We start from the raw sequence: 20390 nt of genomic DNA, 5'->3' as shown, positions 1-20390 counted from the left end.
TCTCCCTCTCTTCCCTCCTTTCATTCTCTCTCTCTCTCTCTCTCTCTTCCCTCCTTTTATTCTTTGTCTATTTCTCTCTCTTCCCTCCTTTCATTCTTTATCTATTTCTCTTTCTCCTGTTTCTCAACTTTCTTCCTATATTTCTTTATCTCATTCTATATTTCTCTTTTTTTCTATACTTGTCTTTCTCTCCTTTCTTGGGGTTGCTCAGTCCAAATTCCCCGGGCCCATTTTTTGTCCCAGTCCGGGCCTGAATGCTATAAATGTGTTTATGCGAATCAAAGGAGGCTTTAGAATTCTGCTCCTGTGCGAATGAGCCCGTACAGTTTGTTATGCAGCCTGGTCTGCATTTGAATGGGAATAATGCCGTTTATATACAAGAAATACCTGATATAGTGCAGTCAGACCACATACAGATATCACAATACAAGATCTCCCCTGAGAGAGGTCATTTAAATACCAGTACACAAGGCAATCTACCATTTGCTGAAGGACTACAACATGCTGAGACTTGTAGTGCTCCAACAACCATAGGTTGGCCATGTATACTCCTCATCCCCCCCAGCGCCCCCCATTATCTGTAATAAATACCGGCCTCAGCAGGGTGTCCAGGGTGTGTCCCCCGATAAATCCAGGCTCAGGCTCCGCCCTCTTCCCGTTGCTATGAGACCAATGGACGCTGAACAGGCTAGGCCGCTGCACTGCGGCAAGCCAACCAAGCTCGATGCAGCCAAACTTAGTGACGTCGCCCCCTTTCCTCTACAATACTCCTGGCCGCAGTCTCAGCGGTCTGTCCTTTCCTGCCTTGTCATTGGCTGGCACCCCCAAGCTTCGATAATCTGGTTGGTGCAGAAGCCCGCAGGTGTGGGAAAAGCGAGGTAGGTTGTTCCATACACATCAGTGTCCCGGCTCCTGGGTTATTCTGCGGATGGTGCAGGTGGCAGCGCTGGCACGGAGGTAATTGGAAGTCAATGGCAGGGACACGCCCCTCCCTTCTAATGGTCATCATTATGTATATATGGGAGGATGGGATATCTATAGCACCGTGCGCCTGTCATTGCAGCCATTGTCTTCATCATCACATAGAGATCTATGTGCGATCCTGTGCGGGATCACAGCTATTCTATTCTAGAGAATGGTGGTCACACAGAGCACGATGTGATTGAATGAGCACCGATGACATAGAATGGATGGAACTATTGTTAGGATTGGTGTGAGTCCATGGCTCAGCATACACACACATTGCTGTTTTGTGTACTGAGTGCCTACCTACTGTGTGCCTACCTACTGTGTGCCTACCTAATGTGCGCCTACCTACTGTGCACCTACCTACTGTGCGCCTGGGTACTGTGCGCCTGCCTAATGTGCGCCTACGTACTGTGTGCCTACGTACTGTGCGCCTACCTAATGTGCTCCTACCTACTGTGTGCCTACCTACTGTGTGCCTACCTACTGTGCGCCTACCTACTGTGCTCCTACCTACTGTGCGCCTACCTACTGTGCGCCTGTCTAATGTGCGCCTACGTACTGTGTGCCTACGTACTGTGCGCCTACCTACTGTGCTCCTACCTACTGTGTGCCTACCTACTGTGTGCCTACCTACTGTGCGCCTACCTACTGTGCTCCTACCTACTGTGTGCCTACCTAATGTGTGCCTACCTACTGTGTGCCTACGTACTGTGCGCCTACGTACTGTGTGCCTACCTACTGTGCGCCTACCTAATGTGCGTCTACGTACTGTGTGCCTACCTACTGTGTGCCTACCTAATGTGCGCCTACCTAATGTGTGCCTACCTACTGTGCGCCTACATACTGTGTGCCTACCTAATGTGTGCCTACGTACTGTGCGCCTACCTAATGTGCACCTACGTACTGTGTGCTCTATGTACTGTGTGCCTGTGTACTGTGTGCATATCTACTGTGTGCCTGTGTACAGTGCGCCTACGTACTGTGTGCCTGTGTACCGTGTGCCTCTGTACTGTGTGCCTACGTACTGTGTGCCTGTGTATTGTGTGCCTACCTACTGTGCTCCTGTGTACTGTGTGCCTACATACTGTGTGCCTGTGTACCGTGTGCCTATCTACTGTGTGCCTGTGTACTGTGTCAATTTCTGTCCTAGGGTGCCAAACCCTGCTGCTTAGGTTAGGGAGTTTCTTTCTTTCTCTTTTTTTTTTAAATCAGTACAAGGCACAGTACTTAAAGTGGTTGTAAACGTCAGCCATGAAATATGAACAAAGCATATCCCTCTAGTGTGTACTTGTCTTAATCCAGAGCACTAGGTGCCATTTCTGTCCGTTGCTTCCTTCTTCTGTTATCAGCATGAATCACTTCTGACAAGTTTTTGTGACACCACTAGAAAATTGGTGACAGGGGAGGGACTTCCTGCAGATTGACAGCCTCAGCTCTGTTTCTGTGAGCTGTGTGGTGGGGTGTGTGTCTAAAGAAGCAGCAATACAATGGCTAGCTACCATTGCTGATCACTGTCTGAAAAAATGTGAAGAATAGTATATCGTACCTGCTTAGGCCCCCTTGAAGTCTGGGGCCCTGGGCAGCTGCCTGTTCTGTCTGTGGGAACAGCATAATCATTGGCGGAACTACTGTGAACAAATGGCTATAGCTGCACATTGGAATGTTTCTGGGCCTCATCATCCTGTATGCCTCTTTTCCTTGCTGAGGTTTCTGATGTAATTGGTTGCCATCAGAATATTCATCGCATATGAAATTGTGTGGTGGCTGTAGATGACATTGTAGATACAATATAAAAATGACATTTCGTATGTCTTGGATAATGTCACATCCTGACACACTTGATGCATTTCTGAATATATTGACAAATATTGGGTACATTTATATGGTAAAGCAAGTGAGTTGGAATAAATTCATTAGATGAAGTTGGGTTGTGGAATCTGTGTTATAATTGTACAACTCTAACTGATGTTCCCAATGACAGCCAGTATCAGTAGTAGAGTGTTCTAATGTGTTAGCCATCAATTAATGCAGAAAGGTTGAAGTTTAGGTGATACCCTTTACAGACTTACTTAAATTATTAACTGCTTGACTTCCAGAAGGTTTTACCCTCTTCATGACCAGCACAATTTTTTTTGCTATTCAGCACTGTGCTACTTTAACTGTCAATTGCTCAGTCATGCAACACTGCACCCAAATTATATATTTTTTTCACATAAATAAAGCTTTCTTTTGATGGTATTTGATCACCACTGGGTATTTTATTTTTTATTGTATAAACACAAAAAGACAGAATATATATATATATATACAGTTGTGTTCAAAATAATAGCAGTCAGACATCACTAACTTGATCAATCACTGTTTTTGGTAGAAATGATATTTCTACATGGCAAATAATTTACTAGCAGGTGTAGTAGAGTAATAGAAATCCAACAGACCAACAGTCATGACATGCATGCTGCTGATTCTGTGTAATTGAATCACTAATTGAAAGGGGCATGTTCAAAATAATAGCGGTGTGGAGTTCTATTAGTGAGGTCATTCATTCTTTGAAAAACAGGTGGCAATTATTGCCCTTATTTAAGGAAGGAAGGCAGCAAATGTTGTACATGCTGCTTACAGTGCATTTCTCTCTGAAATTCTGAGGAAAATGGGTCGTTCCAGACATTGTTCAGAAGAACAGTGTACCTTGATTAAAACGTTGATTGGAGAGGAAAAAACATATAAAGAAGTGCAGAAAATGATAGGCTGCTCAGCTAAAATGATCGCAAATGATTTAAAATGGCAACCAAAACCTGAAAGACGTGGAAGAAAGCGAAAAACTACCATTCGAATGGATAGAATAGCCAAAATGGAAGGACTCAGCCAACAATCAGCTCCAGGAAGATCAAAGAAGGTGTAAAGTTACCTGTGAGTACTGTTACAATTAGAAGATGCCTATGTGAAGCCAAGCTATCTGCAAGAAGTCCCCGCAAAGTCCCACTGTTGAAAAAAAGACATGTGCTGAACAGGTTACAATTTGCCAAAGAGCACATTGACTGGCCTAAAGAGAAATGGCGCAACATTATGTGGACTGATGAAAGTAAGATTGTTCTTTTTGGGTCTAGTGGCCGGAGACAGTTTGTCAGACGACCCCCAAACACTGAATTCAAGCCACAGTACACTGTGAAGACAGTGAAGCATGGTTGTGCAAGCATCATGATATGGGGATGTTTCTCATACTACGGTGTTGGGCCTATTTATCTCATACCAGGGATCATGGATCAGTTTGAATACATCACAATACTTGAAGAGGTCATGCTGCCTTATGCTGAAGAGGAAATGCCCTTGAAATGGATGTTCCAACAAGACAACGACCCCAAACACACCAGTAAACGTGCAACATCTTGGTTCCAGACCAACAAGATTGACGTTATGGAGTGGCCAGCCCAATCCCCGGATCTTAATCCAATAGAAAACTTGTGGGGTGACATCAAAAATGCAGTTTCTGAGGCAAAACCAAGAAATAGAGAAGAACTGTGGAATGTAGTCCAATCATCCTGGGCTGGAATACCTGTTCACAGGTGCCAGAAGTTGGTTGACTCCATGCAACACAGATGTACAGCAGTTCTCAGAAACAGTGCTTATACAACTAAATATTAATTAAGTGATTCAAAGGAAAGCAAAATCTTCAAACATTTTTCAGTTTATATAGTGAATGTTTGAGTTTGTAAAGAAGAATACAAACACTGCTATTTTTTTGAAAAGTCTAATATTCACTTTTCTTCAATTTTTTTAGAGGAACAACACAAATTTGATATATTTTTCTTCATGTTTTGATTTGGAATAGAATGTGTAATGTTCCCAATGCATTTGTGTGTATGGAAATAAAAGCTATTAGAAGGATTTTGAGCTTTATTCACTTTTTTCAACACACTGCTATTATTTTGAACACAACTGTGTGTGTGTATGTATATATATATATATATATATATATATATTATGTGACAGTATGAACGGCAAGGTGATGGATGAACGATATGTGTCACCTCGCATGAGATCATACGGTGAGGTGTAAGGTGGAGTCCACTCCGGGTTTTTGGGGCCACAATGGCAGAGGTGGTTCCGAACCAGAGTTTGAACTCCACTAATGACCACCAACAGGTGATACAAAAAGGGCAGGGCTGGAGCAAGGAGTTGCTTGTGGCCTGGGACTCAGAGAGGTATTCTGAGAGAGCTGTGTGTATGGACTATACCTACAAGAAAAGGTTTGCTGTTATTTTGTTTTGGTGACAGGGAGAAGCCCTTCACCTCTGAGAGAGGAATCATCTTCTGTTTAGTTAGTGCCTGGATGGCAAGGGTTTATTTTGATGTTTTGTTTATTTTGATATTTCTTGCAAACCTTTTTAATAAAACTGACAACCAGTCAGATTTTGACGAAAGCCTGCTGTGTGGTCTACCTTTGTCCCAGGGAAGGAGATCCCCCCCCCCCCCCACCTGAACTAACCCCCACAATATATATATATATATATATATATTCTACTCTCTGTTCTAAAACATATCCAGTAAAATCAACATTTCTTCATAAATTTAGGTCAAAATGTATTTTGCTACATGTTTTTGGTGAAAAAAAACAATTGCAATAAGTGTAGATTAATTGGTTTGTGTAAACATTATAGCGCCTACAAACTATGGTATATACTTGAATTTAGGCAGCTTTAGATGCTATACTTGTAATGGCCGTGATCAGCGAGTTATAGTGTGACTGTGATAGTGTGGTGAGTAATCTGACATTAACAGACACTGGCTGGGAAGGACTCCTGAGAGCTGTGATTGGCTGCAGGGAGTGCATATCCATTAAATTGATATCGCAGAAGATTGCCATACTTTAATCTGTGGAGACCTGTGGGATACCCAAATCCATCCGGGGATGGATGTAATCACAAAGCGCATTTGACCTGTATAATTTATGGGTTAATCTTTGAGGTGAGCATGCAGGCTGGAAGTTGGTGGAGCACGTGTGGTGGATTATTAAATACACTTGGAAGTCACCTGTCAATTGTCTGTATTTGAAAAGTTTGGGGCAAAAAAGGGCTGTACCATTTATTTATTTGAATATCGACCTTGGGAATTATGTTCACATTTGTCATTATCTATTTTTTCACTTTATTTAATGATTATTAGCAATATTTGTTCTGGAAGGTGCTCAGCCGGGTTTTTATTCTTATACTCATAATACATTGATTCCATTTTACGCCTTTGTCCTTATTTTGTGAGAGGTTTATTCACCATCATTCACTTATATGGTATTTTAGTGACACGTTCCATTCGGTGTGTACATTTTACTTTTATCAATTCAATTTTATTTTTTAGGAAGAGCTTTGTCAGGTTTTTATTTTTTTTTTTTTTCACTTCTTATTGAGCATTTTTTTTCTAGTGATTTTATAGCATTGCTTCATGCATATAAAGTTTTTTAAGGGGCTCTGCCAGGTGTTTTTGTTTTTCACTTATTTGTTTTAATCTCTTGCTGAGTCTTTTTTTTATTTACTTTTTTATCTGGTTTATCACATAGATTTTCCATTGTAAGGCTATTTGGGAATTGGTGGGAGCTGCACAGCACAGTTTACTCTGTGTTTTTGTTAATGTGGGAACACATTTGGGTGTCTGCAGCATCTTATTCTATATGTATGATCATATATGTACTCCCTTTTTTTTTTTATTTATTTTTCAGTGGCACTGCATAAGAGTTTCTTTTGATTTTAAGTTATCCCAAAAGTCTCCATCTTTAATAAGTTAAAGAAGACCTGGTTCACAACAATGCATTTTTTAGTGCTTTTTGCACTACAGTCCATTTAACATGGTTTCCTATGGGACTTGTTCACATCTATGCGTTTTTGAGCTGCTGTGTTTTTGGAAAGGGTCAAGGACTTTTCTAAACACAAAAAGCAGCATTTTTGCTACAATAGAGTTCAGTGGAGAAGCTGCTGAAACACATGTAGTGCATTTTTTCCATGCTTTTGTCGTGGTTTTGTCTCTTTTTTTTTTTTTGCCATGCTTTGTGTTGTTGTTCTGCCCAGCAACAAAAAAATTTCCACTTTAACAAAAAAAAAGCTGAAAAAAAAGTAATACATGGTACAAATGTGCATGCAAAAACGTGTTGTAAAAAGCACTGCAAAATGGACAAAAAGCACAATGCATTGGTGTGAATCAGGCCGAACTCTCACTTCCATTTTTATTAAAGTGTTTTGCTTCCCAGAGGACATAATACATGTAGTAATTTGTCCTATCTCTTTTAGGCTAGCTGTGAGGTCAGACAGGGTGTTACTCCAACCCAGGGGCGGACTGACCATTTGAGCACTTGGGCACTGCCCTAGGGTCAGTAGGGGGCCCCATGAAATGCCCCTGGTACCTTTTTATAGGCTTTTTTGGGTGTGCTTTGAGTGTGAGCAAGGACACGGGGGCCCCATGATCCCCTATTGCCCGGGGGCCCCATGAGTTGTCAGTCTGCCCCTGCTCCAACCTCCAGGTCTGTACAACAACACAGCTAGCAAGGAAGATTTGACAAATGCCTCTTTTGTTTCCAAGCACTTACCCAGTGGCATGCAACACTTCCGCTGGCAAGTCACCCTCCCTCTGCATTCCTAAGGCCTCTTACACACATGAGTAAAAAAATAGCAAATTTTTCACTGCTCTGGATATACACTAAATTGCCAAAAGTATTGGGACGCCTGCCTTTACAAGCACATGAACTTTAATGGCATCCCAGTCTTAGTTTGAGGGTTATTGAGTTGGCCCACCCTTTGCAGCTATAACAGCTTCAACTCTTCTGGGAAGGCTGTCCACAAGGTTTAGGAGTGTGTCTATGGGAATGTTTGACCATTCTTCCAGGAGCACATTTGTGAGGTCAGGCACTGATGTTGGACAAGAAGGCCTGGCTCTCAGTCTCCACTCTAATTCATTCCAAAGGTGTTCTGTTGGGTTGAGGTCAGGACTCTGTGTAGGCCAGTCAAGTTCCTCCACCCCCAAACTCACTCATCCATGTCTTTATGGACCTTGCTTTGTGCACTGGTGAACAGTCATGTTTGAAAAGGAAGGGGCCATCCCCAAACTGTTCCCACAAAGGTGGGGGCAAAATGTCTTGGTATGCTGAAGCCATAAGAGTTCTCTTCACTGGAACTAGGGGGCCAAGCCCAACCCCACACCATAACCCCCCCTCCACCAAACTTTACACTTGGCGCAATGCAGTCAGGCAAGTACCGTTCTCCTGGCAACCAAACCCAGACATGTCCATTGGATTGCCAGACGGAGAAGTGTGATTCATCACCCCAGAGAACATGTCTCCACTGCTCTAGAGTCCAGTGGTGGCATGCTTTATACCACTGCATCTCGCGCTTTGCACTTGGTGATGTAAGGCTTGGATGCAGCTGCTCGGCCATGGAAACCCATTCCATGAAGCTCTCTATGCACTGTTGTACTAATCTGAAGGCCACATGAAGTTTGGAGGTCTTTAGCTATTGACTCCGCAGGCAGTTGGCAACTTCTGCACACTCTGCACTTCAGCATGCGCTGACCCCGCTCTGTCATTTTACGTGACCTACCACTTTGTGGCTGAGTTGCTGTTGTTCCCAGTTGCTTCCACTTTGTTATAATACCACCAACAGTTGACCATGGAATATTTAGTAGCAAGGAAATGTCACAGATGGACTTATTGCACAGGTGGCAATCTATCAGGGGACCATGCTTGAATTCACTGAGCTCCTGAGGGCGACCCATTCTTTCAAAAATGTTTGTAGAAGCAATCGGCATGCCTAGGTGCTTGATTTTATACACCTGTGGCCATGGAGGTGATTGTAACACCTGAATCCAATGATTTGGAGGGGTGTCCCAATACTTTTGGCAATATATTATTATTATACAGTATTTATATAGCGCCAAAGGGTATGCTCAGCGCTGTACAGTAGCAAGGCGACAGAACATGAGACAAGACAGTAACACTACAATACACAAGGGGTTCGAGGGCCCTGCTCTTTCGAGCTTATAACCTAGGAGATATAGTGTAGATGCATTGTCATCTGTGGAACCATACACACAGCTGTGTAATGATGAGTAATAGAGAGCAAATAAGGGAAACAAAATAGAAATTTTTACAATTGAATGCAGTAATTTATGTACGTACGCATGTTTACACGCCTTTATGCATGTTTATAAATGCATAAACATGCAAATATTGCAATACTGGTACTGAAGAATTTTACGCTTGTATATGCTTATGCACCTTTATGTGCATTTACGCAAGGTCATTACGGAACATTTTACTAATTTTTTTTAACAAGATCCTGAGTATAAACATCTGCAGCGGGTGTCAATGTAAAGCTAACACCCCAAACGCTGGCCACAAATGCAGTGCATTTGCCTGCACCAGATCGCATGGTGCAGAAGCACCATGCGATCTGGTTGCTCCTCATTTTGTAAAGTAGTGCATGCAGTACTTTTGCTGCAGTCTGGCATGATTTCAGCCCATTGAAATGAATGGGCTGAAATAGCACTGCACCTGGGTCACATGTAAATCGCACAGAAACACACAGCATGTTCCAGTGTGATTCATGGTGTGAACTGACCCTAAAATGGAGATAGGACAGTGCAAAAATTGTTTAATGCTACAAAGTAAGAATAGGAAGAAAAAAGTTACATTTTATTTAAACAAGGTGAAACATTGTAACAGCAAACAAAGACCAACACATAGGTTTTGAAGACAAGTACAAATTGTATCCCAATGGCTATGCATGCCTATATAAGACCCCATTCACACCTGTGTCATGCACTTACGCGTGTTTATTCATGCTTATGCACTTTTCTTGCGTTGTTTTGTTTTGTTTTTTTGCACATTTGTCATGCAAAAGCTTTGGGCAGCCAATTCCCTTTACAACAAATGCACCAAAGTAGCTCCTGCACCTTTTTTGGTGCAGTAAGTCTTGCATATTTTTGTGCTGCAGGTTTTGACACCTTTGCCGCATGTTTTGTCATGCAACAAAATGCATGCTTGCTAGCCAAATTTAGGGTACCACATAATATTAATGGCACCGCAAAAGCGAAGCATGTTTTGGTGTTTCCAAGATTGAGCAAAGAAATGCGTATTCCTGCACACGTTCCTCCGCATGCGCAGGTGTAAATGGGGCCTAATTGTAATCACCCAAAAATGCAAGTACAAGGTGAGAAATGATCAGTTTAAATATCCTAGTAGTGAGCCGTGCAGTAACGAAGTGCGCAAATGTATACTATATTGATAAAAACCAGAATGGATTCTCCTGAGATTTTCTGCATAAATTGGAGAGTGTATGGTAGACCGCAGGTCTGTGTCCTATTTACTGCGCCTATCACTCAGACTGGTTTGAGGGGTGTGTGTGTGTAGATGCACCTGCACATACAGTGCCTTGAAGAAGTATTCATACCCCTTGAAATTTTCCACATTTTGTCAAGTTACAACCAAAAACATAAATGTATTTTATTGGGATTTTGTGTGATAGACCAACACAAAGTGGCACATAATTGTGAAGTGGAAGGAAAATGCTAAATGATTTTAAAACATTTTTTACAAATACATATCTGAAAAGTGTGGCATGCATTTGTATTTAGCCCCCTTTACTCTGTTAGCCCTAACTAAAATCTAGTGGAACCAATTGCCTTCTGAAGTCACCTAATTAGTAAATACAGTCCACCTGTGTGTAATTGAATCTCAGTATAAATACAGCTGTTCTGTGAAGCCCTCAGAGGTTTGTTAGAGAACATTAATGAACAAACAGCATCATGAAGGCCAAGGAACACACCAGACAGGTCAGGGACAAAGTTGTGGAGAAGTTTAATGCAGGGTTATGTTATTAAAACAAATACCAAGCTTTGAACATCTTATTGAGCACTGTTCAATCCATCATCCAAAAATGGAAAGAGTATGGCACAACTGTAAACCTACCAAGACATGGCCATCCACCTAAACTGACAGGCCAGGCAAGGAGAGTATTAATCAGAGAAGCAGCCAATAAGCTCATGGTAACTCTGGAGGAGCTGCAGAGAGCCACAGCTCAGATGGGAGAATCTATCCACAGGTCTACTATTAGTTGTGCATTCCACAAATCTGGCCTTTATGGAAGAGTGTCAAGAAGAAAGCCATTGTTGAAAGAAGGCCATAAGAAGTCCCATTTGCAGTTTTCAAGAATCCATGTGGGGGGGACAGCAAGCATGTGGAAGAAGGTGCTCTGCTCAGATGAGACCAAAATTGAACTTTTTGGCCTAAAAGCAAAACCTCATGTGTGGTGGAAAACTAACACTGTACATCACCCTGAACATATTATCCCCACTGTGAAACATGGTGGTGGCAGCATCATGCTGTGGGGGTGGTTTTCTTCACCTATGGCGGAGAAGCTGGTCAGAGTTCATGGGAAGATGGATGGAGCCAAATACAGGGCAATCTTAGAAGAAAACCTGTTTGTCTGCAAAAAACTTGAGACTGGGGCGGAGGTTCACCTTCCAGCAGGAAAACACCCCTAAACATACATCCAGAGCTACAATGGAATGGTTTAGATCAAAGCGTATTCATGTGTTAGAATGGCCCAGTCAAAGTCCAGACCTAAATCCAATTGAGAATCTGTGGCAAGACTTGAAAATTGCTGTTCACAGACTGTCAGGGCTCCCAGGTGTGACCAGAGATGTGTGACTGACGCAGGGAAACGCAGACCTCAGATATTTTATAAACAATATAATTTATTAACACTAACAATACAAACATAAACGCAGTGCAATACTAAAACATAATACAGTGCAAACAAACCAAACCACCCACAGATAACAGTACATACAAGCAAGCGTCGTCAGGCAGGCCGGGTCAATATCAATAGGGCAGGTAGGTACAGGGGGAGCAAGCGGAGATTGGTCAGGGTCACAAGCCAGGGATCAGAACAGGTAGCAAGCAGCGTGGTACAGAGGGTCAGACAGAGGGATGGTCAGGAGCGAGCCGGGATCAGAGCAGGAGAAGTCAGCAGCGGTTCAGAAACAGGATGCAGGACAGAAACAGGATACAGGGCCCAGGACAAACACACACCAAGGCAGAGTCTGTGGGTCTGGCCATCCCTTAAATACCACAGCATAATCAGTTACAGGTGTTAGCTGGCTGCAAAGTTGAGTCTCTGATTGCTGGGAACACCCGCTGGCCAGCCCTGGTACTGCAGATCAAAAGGCAGGTGAGTCCCACCATAGCTGGCCAGTCCATTCCTGACACAGACGCTCTCCATCCAATTTGACAGAGCTATTTTGCAAAGAAGAATGTGCAAAAATTTCACTCTGGATGTGCAAGGCTGGTAGAGACATATCCAAAAAGACTTGCAGCTGTAATTGCAGCGAAAGGTGGTTGACTTGGGGGGGCTGAACACAAATGCATGCCACACTTTTTCAGATATTTATTTGTAAAAAATTTTGAAAACCATTTATCATTTTCCTTCCACTTCACAATGATGTGCCACTTTGTGTTGGTCTATAGCATAAAATCCCAATAAATACTTTTACATTTTTGGTTGTAACCTGACAAAATGTGGAAAATTTCAAGGGGTATGAATACTTTTTCAAGGCACTGTGTGCAAAGATTAGGTTCATTTGTACCTCATCCAGGTAAAATGCACCAATGTCTCAGATGCATAACACACTGAATTCAGGTACCAGGGCACAGAGATACAATGCAGAGCAACTATCATCTTACCCAAACTCTAGGTGGCATGGTTGTTGATCAACTAGTTCCATTTAAGTGGATACTGTCACTTTCCTTGTTTGAGCAATACATCTCAGCTATTGTTGTAATCAGCGTGTTCCTGCAAAAGAAGAGTATATGTGAACCACAGATCTATTTTCAGGGAACAATACCTGCCGCCTGGACTAGTATGGAGGGTTTGGCTCACATGTAGAGATCGCGTTCACTTGCGGGCCATAGCACACTGATGTACCCAACACACGCCACACCAGATCCAAGGACCGCAGCAGGTTAAATCTATCTGTCGCCTTACCCACACCTCTTATAGAGGTCATGGATTTACTCAGCCCACCAGGCTCCACCACTTTGTGGTGGACTGGCCTTTTAATACGATTATTATCTGCTGATCTAGATTCTTGATGCATATATTTCTTGCAGAGTATAGGGGTTTGCTAACTGAGAACTTCAAAATATGGATCTTATATTAGTGGTAGCTGAAAACTAGGGACTGGGCATGGCAGATGTCAAAGAGGCATCTCGATTCCTATGGCGCATGTATCTGGACCCAACTGCTCATTCTAATGTTTTCTTAGGACAGCACGCTGTGTGGGAACACATACTGTGACATGAGACTGAAAAAGGATCAGACAGGTTGGGAAGCTGTGATGATCTCCATTCTGCTTGAATGCTTAACAATTCATGTGAATATGATGCGGCGCCCGTGGTGTACACTACATAGTAGCCAATGCTACATTTCTTGCAGTTACGGCTTTCAATACACAGTTCCTGGAAAAGAGTAGGTAAGCCACATTGTGCTGATTCCGCAGTGACACTTAATTCTTCCTTGCAGACTGTTCTATATTCCGTAGTTTTTTTATTACTAATCATCAATCTTTTGTCAAAATTCAATAGATCACACTGTAATCTTCCACTGGAAAATGTCTGATGTACATAGTCAATGTACAACATAAATAGAATGCATTATAACAATTATTTTGTTCTATGCCTATTAAATTGCTAAGTTAGACATATAGTATAGCTCTTCAATCAGCAAAACGCATGACCATTGCTGATTGGAAAGCTGTTACCCAGTTGGAGGTGTGTTGGATCTCTGCAGAGAGACCATTGTTTCCCCACAGAGAGCAAGAGTCCCACTTTGCAGTATGCTTGTACAGGAGACCGAATCACCAGGTAAAAACAGAGGGAAAAAAACCTAAGGGTCCTTTCACACAGGGCGGACCTGTTTAGCAAATCTGCTTGCTCAGTGGGGGATCTCTCCGCTGATCCACACTGAGCAAGCAAATGACAGCTCTGAGTCCCCTCCGCTGCTGCAGAGCCGACACAGAGCTGCTCGCTCTCCTCAGTGGGCGGTCGGATGAAAACAGACCGCCTGTTCATTTCCATCCGACTCGATCTGATGGACAGAAGGGGAATTGGATCCCCATCTGTCCCTTTTTGGTGGATCAGATCAGATGTCGACGGGTGTAAACAGACAAATTTCCGTTTACACCCACCGCTCCATAGATGGGAATGGAGGTTCCGATCGGGTCTGCCTGAAAAACGGGCAGGCGGACCCGATTAGAACATTCGTGTAAAAGAGCCCTACGGCTGCATTCACAGGTGGGCGTAGAGATTTGCTGGTGTTTTATTTGAAAGTTTTTGAATTATTTTAGCATTGTATTCTAAGCGTTTTACAGCTTCAGGTGTTTTTGTTTAGCCAATAGCTAGCACAAGGGGGAGAAGGTTAGGGGTGGAGAGCTGCTGTTTGAGCAGAAAAAATATGCGACAAACGCTTGTAAAACACTCAAGTCACACATTTTCAGGTGTTTCTATTGAAGTCTATGGGACCATAAATGCTTTTAATCTGCGAAAAATGAAGCTCAGGTACTTTTATGAGCGACAGGTGTTTTGCTTCAGGTGACAGAACACTCATATGTAAAATGAATGGGATTTGGATTGTTGAGCATTTTAGGGTCCTTTCACACGGGGCGGACCCTTTTAGCGGATGTGCTTGCTCAGTGGGGGATCTCTCCGCTGATCCCCGCTGGGCAAGCGGATGACAGGTCTGTGCAGAGCAGACACAGATCTGCTTGCTCTCCTCAGTGGGTGGTCATATGAAAATGGACCACCTGTTCGTTTCCATCCGACCCGATCTGACAGACAGAAGGGGAATTGGATCCCCATCCGTCCCTTATGGTGGGCCAGATCGGATGTCAGCGGGTGTAAACGGACACATGTCCGTTTATACCCACCACTCCATAGAGGAGAATGGAGGTTACGATCGGGTCCATCTGAAAAAAGGGCAGGCGGACCCGATCAGAAAGTCCATGTGAAAGAGCCCTAAGAGCTACAAGCTTCAAGCGGAAAATCGCTCAGGTGTGCATGTAGGCTCGGTTCACACCTATGCTTTTGACTTTGGATTCATTTTTTAATGCTTATTGCATTGTGCTTTGCTTTTTACATGCGTGGTTTTGCCTAATTTTTACTGTGTTTTGAGTTTTTTTCAGCTTTCTTTTTTTTTTTGTTGTTGCTGGGCAGGAAAAAAAATGCAAAACACGGCAAAAATGCACTATATGCATTTCAGAAGCATCTCCATTGAACTCTACTGTAGCAAAAAATGCTGCTTTTTGCGTTTAAAAAAGTCCCTGACCCCTTTCCAAAAACACAGCAGCTCAAAAAATGATTGGGCCAATATGGCTGAAATGAATGATACAGATGCTACTTCCATGTGGCTGGTGGTGAATCTTTAATTTACTGTTATAGCCTATGCTAAATACAGGAAGTGTCCTCTCCATCAGGTGCACCAGCCAACTCCCCTTGGTGTATTAAGTAAAGTAGAGTTGCTTGCACCAGCGCCTCCACCACTCAGGAAAAGCCTTGTATTTTTGTCTCAGTGAATACAAGGCTTTCTGATCAGCCATAGTGAAGAGGTGGGCAGAGGACATCACAATTTCTGGCTTGGCCAGAGAAAGCTTTGTATTCTCTTTATTTAGTACACATAGAGGAATTCGCTGGTGCACCTGCCGGGAGAGGACGCCGTATTCTTTATGTTGCTCCCGCCCCCTCCACAGCCCAGTGCTTCAGTGAGCGCTAGGGGGGCAGAGCAGAGATACGGAGACTGACAGTCCAGGCTTTCTGCTCAGAGAGGCAGGGAGATGCCCTGCCAGTTCTAAGGGTGAGAACTGAGTGATCAAACACCTCTGATTGCTCAGTTCTCATCCTTAGAACTGGCAGGGGACAGATACAGCATTGCCCTTCAGAAGATTTACCCCCCTTCCTGACCAGGCAATTTTTGCAATACGGCTCTGCGTTACTTTAACTGACAATTGCACGGTCATGCCACGGTGCACATAAATTAAATTTACCGGTATGTCATTTTTTTCCCACAAATAGAGCTTTCTTTCGGTGGTATTTGGTCACCTCTGTGTTTTTAATTTTTTGCACTATAAACAAAAAAACTATTTTGAAATAAACCAACAATATTTTTGACTTTTTGCTAATAAAAATCCCAATACGTGTAAATTAATTAGTTTATGTGAAAGTTATAGAATTTAGAAATGGCTGTATATATACTGGAATTTATTTTTATATACTAGTAATGGTGGCAATCAGTGACTTTTAGCGGGACTGCGGCGGGCATTCTGGCACTGGTTGGGAACTGACAAACTGCTACTGACATCCCCAGTGACACTAATATAGTGATCAGTGCTAATAAAAAGCACCAACACTGTACTAATGTCACTGGGCAGGAAGGGGTTAACATCTGGGGCGATCAAAGGGTTAACAGTGTGCTGTGTTTGTTTTATAATATGGGCTGTGTGCTGTGTTTTACTATGGAGACATGCTGTTTTGTACCTCTGCTGTGCAGAGGGATACAAAGCAGCATGTCCATACTGACAGGAGAGAGACCTGTGTTGTTTACACACTGGTCTCTCCCCTGTCAGCTGTCCCTGACGATCACTGGGTGGTGGCAGGTAATCGCCGGCCGGGACCTGGTGATTGACATCCCTAGCCACCAATGGCGGCGTGGGTAGGGCGGCACACATGCGCCCCCTACCTGGGAATGCAAATCACGTATATATACCTGATTTTGCATAGCCCTGACGCCCTCTGGAAGTATTTCTGTAGCAGTATTTCTGCTATAGGGCAGTGGGCAAGCGGTTAATGCTGCATCCACCTAGGTAAGTATAATTTAAAAAAAAAGCTTCATTAAGTTTTTTTTTTTCATTCAACTCAGGGGGTGGATGTTAGTACAGTGATTTCATCCACTGTGCTCTGACAGGGACAACCCCCCACCCCCCTGAATACACTGATCAGCATGTCTCTTTGACAGAAGCCAGTCCTTAGACCTTCTTCTGTCAGAAGGACAGCTGTACACATGGTCCATATTCCAGACCACGTGTACCCAGCTTTAGTGATTCTAACTGAGACTAATACACATTATAGATAAAAGCAAGCGGATAAAAGCAAGCAAAGGGCCACATCTGGCCCCAGGGCCACAGTTTGGAGACCACTGCTATAGAGGGATATGCTTTGTTCATACGTTTACAACCACTTTAACCACTTCCCAACCACGCTATAGCCGAATCACGGCTACAGCGCAGTTGTCCAGTCCTGATAGGGAGTCATATGACATCCTCCCAGAACATGCCCTCCCGCACGCCCCCGGGGCCCCCCCCCCCCTCGGCTGTCTCCGTGATCACTGTGTCCTTCGAACACAGCTGATCACGTGATGTGGTAAAAGGCCAATGACAGCAGCCTTTTACCACATGATCAGCTGTGTCCAATGACACAGCAGATCACCGGATAAATGCAGTTGCCGGTTATCGGCTGCAGTTTGCTCACGCTGTCACAGCGTGAGGAAAGTACTGCGGATAACCGGCAATTGTCAGAGGACGGATCGGCACCAATCATCAGGGCATTGATGATCAGTGCCCTGATGATCAGTGCCCAGCAGTGCTGCCCACCTGTGCCCAGCAGTACCATCCACCTGTGCCCATCAGTGCCTAGTAGTGCCACCCACCTGTGCCCAGCAGTGCCCCCCATCAGTGCTGTCCAGCAGTGCCACCCATCAGTGCCCAGCAGTGCCGTCAGTCAGTGCCACCTATCAGTGCCCATCATTGTTGCATATCAGTGCATCATCAGTGCCAGCTCATCAGTGCCGCCTATCAGTGCTGCCTACCAGTGCCCATCAGTGCCGTCTATCAGTGCCCATCAGTGCTGCCTATCAGTGCTGCCTCATCAACGCACATCAGTGAAGGAGAAAAATTACCTGTTTGCTAAATTTTATAATAGAAACAAATAAAAACTTTTTTTTCACATTGTTTGCTTTTTTTTTTGTGTTTATAGCACAAAAAATAAAACACTCAGCGGCGAATAAATACCACCAAAAGAAAGCTCTCTTTGTGTGAAAAAAAGATAAAAATTTCATATGGGTACAATGTTGCATGACAACAAAATTGTCATTAAAATTGTGACAGCGCTGAAGGCTGAAAATTGGCCTGGGCAGGAAGGGGGCATAAGTGCCCGGTAGGCAAGTGGCTAATTATTTACTAACAATTAACATTATCTTGGTCTCTTTTATCCAGCTTTGGTCTGGTGCTCCTATGGTTTGAGTTACTGTTAGGTGCCCGTTTAGGGAAGGCTTGTTATGCGGGAGCCACCTCGCCGTAGCTTCTGTTTGACGTTTTCATCTGCATGTACATGTTTAAGTACAGTATCGTTACAGATAGGGACATGGAGGTAAGATGAAGGAATAGTGAGAGCTGAGAAGGATTCAGGAGTTCAGCAGTTCCAGAAGTGCCGGTTTCCCAGCAGATTTTATCTGGGGAGTTTTTTTTTAGAGATGGAGAAGTGTTCAGGTGGTGTAGGCAGTAGGAAAGTTATTATCCAGTTGCTTCTTTTACAGGTATGTCCATTTTGCATTATAGTAGATAATGCCAGGGTCTCCATTAAATGACTTATGTGTCCCCTTTCGCCAGGGCGGTGTCTGGTCCATTCAGCGGGGATCTGTGAAGAGATCCTCGGCTGAATCAGACCAGAATGGAGAAAAAGTGACATCCATGTCTGTTCATTTTTTTGCTGCATGTACATAGTGGAACTTTCAAAACCCATATCACCCTAGGTTCACACCTAAGCATTTTCTGCAGCGTTTTGCAAAAACGCAGTACAGTCCATTTAACATGATTTCCTATGGAACATGTTCACATCTGCGTGTTTTCATTTTTTGGAAATGGTCAGGGACTTTTTTTAATGCAAAAAGTTGCGTTTTTGGTTCTATAGACTTTAATGGAAATGCTGCAGAAAAGCATGTATTGTGTTTTTGTGGTGTTTTTGCCGCATTTTGTATGCATTTTGCGGTTTAAATCTTAAAGGTGCATTCCCACTCTGAGAGACAGAATTTAAAAAAGAATTCAGGAAATCACATTGTATGATTTTTAAAGAATGTATTTGTCTTGCACTGCTGAACATAAGTATTTGAAAATCAGTGTTAATATTTGGTACAGAAGCCTTTGTTTGCAATTACAGAGGTCAAACGTTTCCTGTAGTTCTTGACCAGGTTTGCACACACTGCAACAGGGATTTTGGCCCACTCCTCGACACAGATCTCCTCTAGATCTGTCAGGTTTCGGGGCTGTCGCTGAGGAACACGGAGTTTCAGCTCCCTCCAAAGATGTTCTATTGGATTTAGGTCTGGAGACTGGCTAGGCCACTCCAGAACCTTGATATGCTTCTTACGGAGCCACTCCTTTGGTTATCCTGGCTGTGTGCTTTGGGTCGTTGTCATGTTGGAAGACCCAGCCACGACCCATCTTCAATGCTCTGACTGAGGGAAGGAGGTTGTTGCTCAAAATCTCACAATAAATGGCCCCATTCATCCTCTCCTTAATACAGTGCAGTCGTCCTGTCCCCTTCACAGAAAAGCACCCCCAAAGCATGATGTTACCATCCCCATGCTTCACAGTAGGGATGGTGTTCTTGGGATGCAACTCGTCCTTCTTTTTCCTCCAAACACGACGAGTGAAGTTTAGACCAAAAAGTTCTACTTTGGTCTCATCTGACCACATGACTTTCTCCCATGCCTCCTCTGGATCATCCAGATGGTCATTGGCAAACTTCAGACGGGCCTGGACATGTGATGAGTTGAGCAGGGAAACCTTCCGTGCAATGCATGATTTGAAACCATGACGGCGTAGTGTTCTACCAAGCAGTGACCTTTGAAACTGTGGTCCCAGCTCTCTTCATGTCATTGACCAGCTCCTCCCTTGTAGTTCTGGGCTGATTCCTCACCTTTCTTATCATCAGTGATACCCCACGAAGTGAGATCTTGCATGGAGCCCCAGTCCGAGGGAGACTGACAGTCGTCTTTAGCCTCTTCCATTTTCTAACAATTGCTCCAACAGTTGATCTATTTTCACCAAGCTGCTTGGATATTGCCCCGTAGCCCTTTCCAGCCTTGTGGAGGTCCACAATTTTGCCTCTGGTGTCTTTTGACAGCTCTTTGGTCTTGCCCTTGGTAGTAGTTGGCGTCTGACTGACTGTGGGGTGGACATGTGTCTTTAAAGAGCTCAGACAGGTGCTACTAAGTTAGATTAATGAGTGGAGTAGAGGTGGACTTTTTAAAGGCACAGTAACAGGTCTTTGAGAGCCAGAATTCTTGTTGTTTCTTAGGTGTTCAAATACTAATGTTCAGCAGTGTGAGACAAATAAA

The 20390-nt window shown here is 43.6% G+C and overlaps 2 protein-coding genes across 8 annotated transcripts in view; one reads left to right on the top strand and one right to left on the bottom strand.

Moving 5' to 3' along the window:
• The window catches only part of LOC149469447 (uncharacterized), a 33974-nt gene extending 33081 nt beyond the window's left edge, over positions 1 to 893 (bottom strand). Inside the window, exon 1 of one of the 3 annotated variants that reach the window (XM_089669203.1) lies at positions 592 to 893. The gene's annotated coding sequence lies outside the window, so the exon portion shown is untranslated. The remainder of the gene's footprint in view (positions 1 to 591) is intronic. The other 2 variants (XM_089669202.1, XM_089669204.1) reach the window with 2 other exon arrangements.
• The window catches only part of SANBR (SANT and BTB domain regulator of CSR), a 73568-nt gene continuing 53941 nt past the window's right edge, over positions 764 to 20390 (top strand). For 4 of the 5 annotated variants that reach the window (XM_089669201.1, XM_089669200.1, XM_089669199.1 and 1 more), the window contains exon 1: positions 868 to 957. The gene's annotated coding sequence lies outside the window, so the exon portion shown is untranslated. Of the gene's footprint in view, positions 958 to 20390 lie in introns of all 5 variants that reach the window. The other variant, XM_089669198.1, reaches the window with a different exon arrangement.

The sequence above is a fragment of the Staurois parvus genome, unplaced genomic scaffold, assembly GCF_062004578.1.
Source record: "Staurois parvus isolate SC_StPar_1 unplaced genomic scaffold, SC_StPar_1.0 ptg000070l, whole genome shotgun sequence".
Taxonomy (NCBI): Eukaryota; Metazoa; Chordata; class Amphibia; order Anura; family Ranidae; genus Staurois; species Staurois parvus.
The sequence above is the reverse complement of the archived record's forward strand: the minus strand, read 5'-3'. Positions and strand labels throughout refer to the sequence as shown.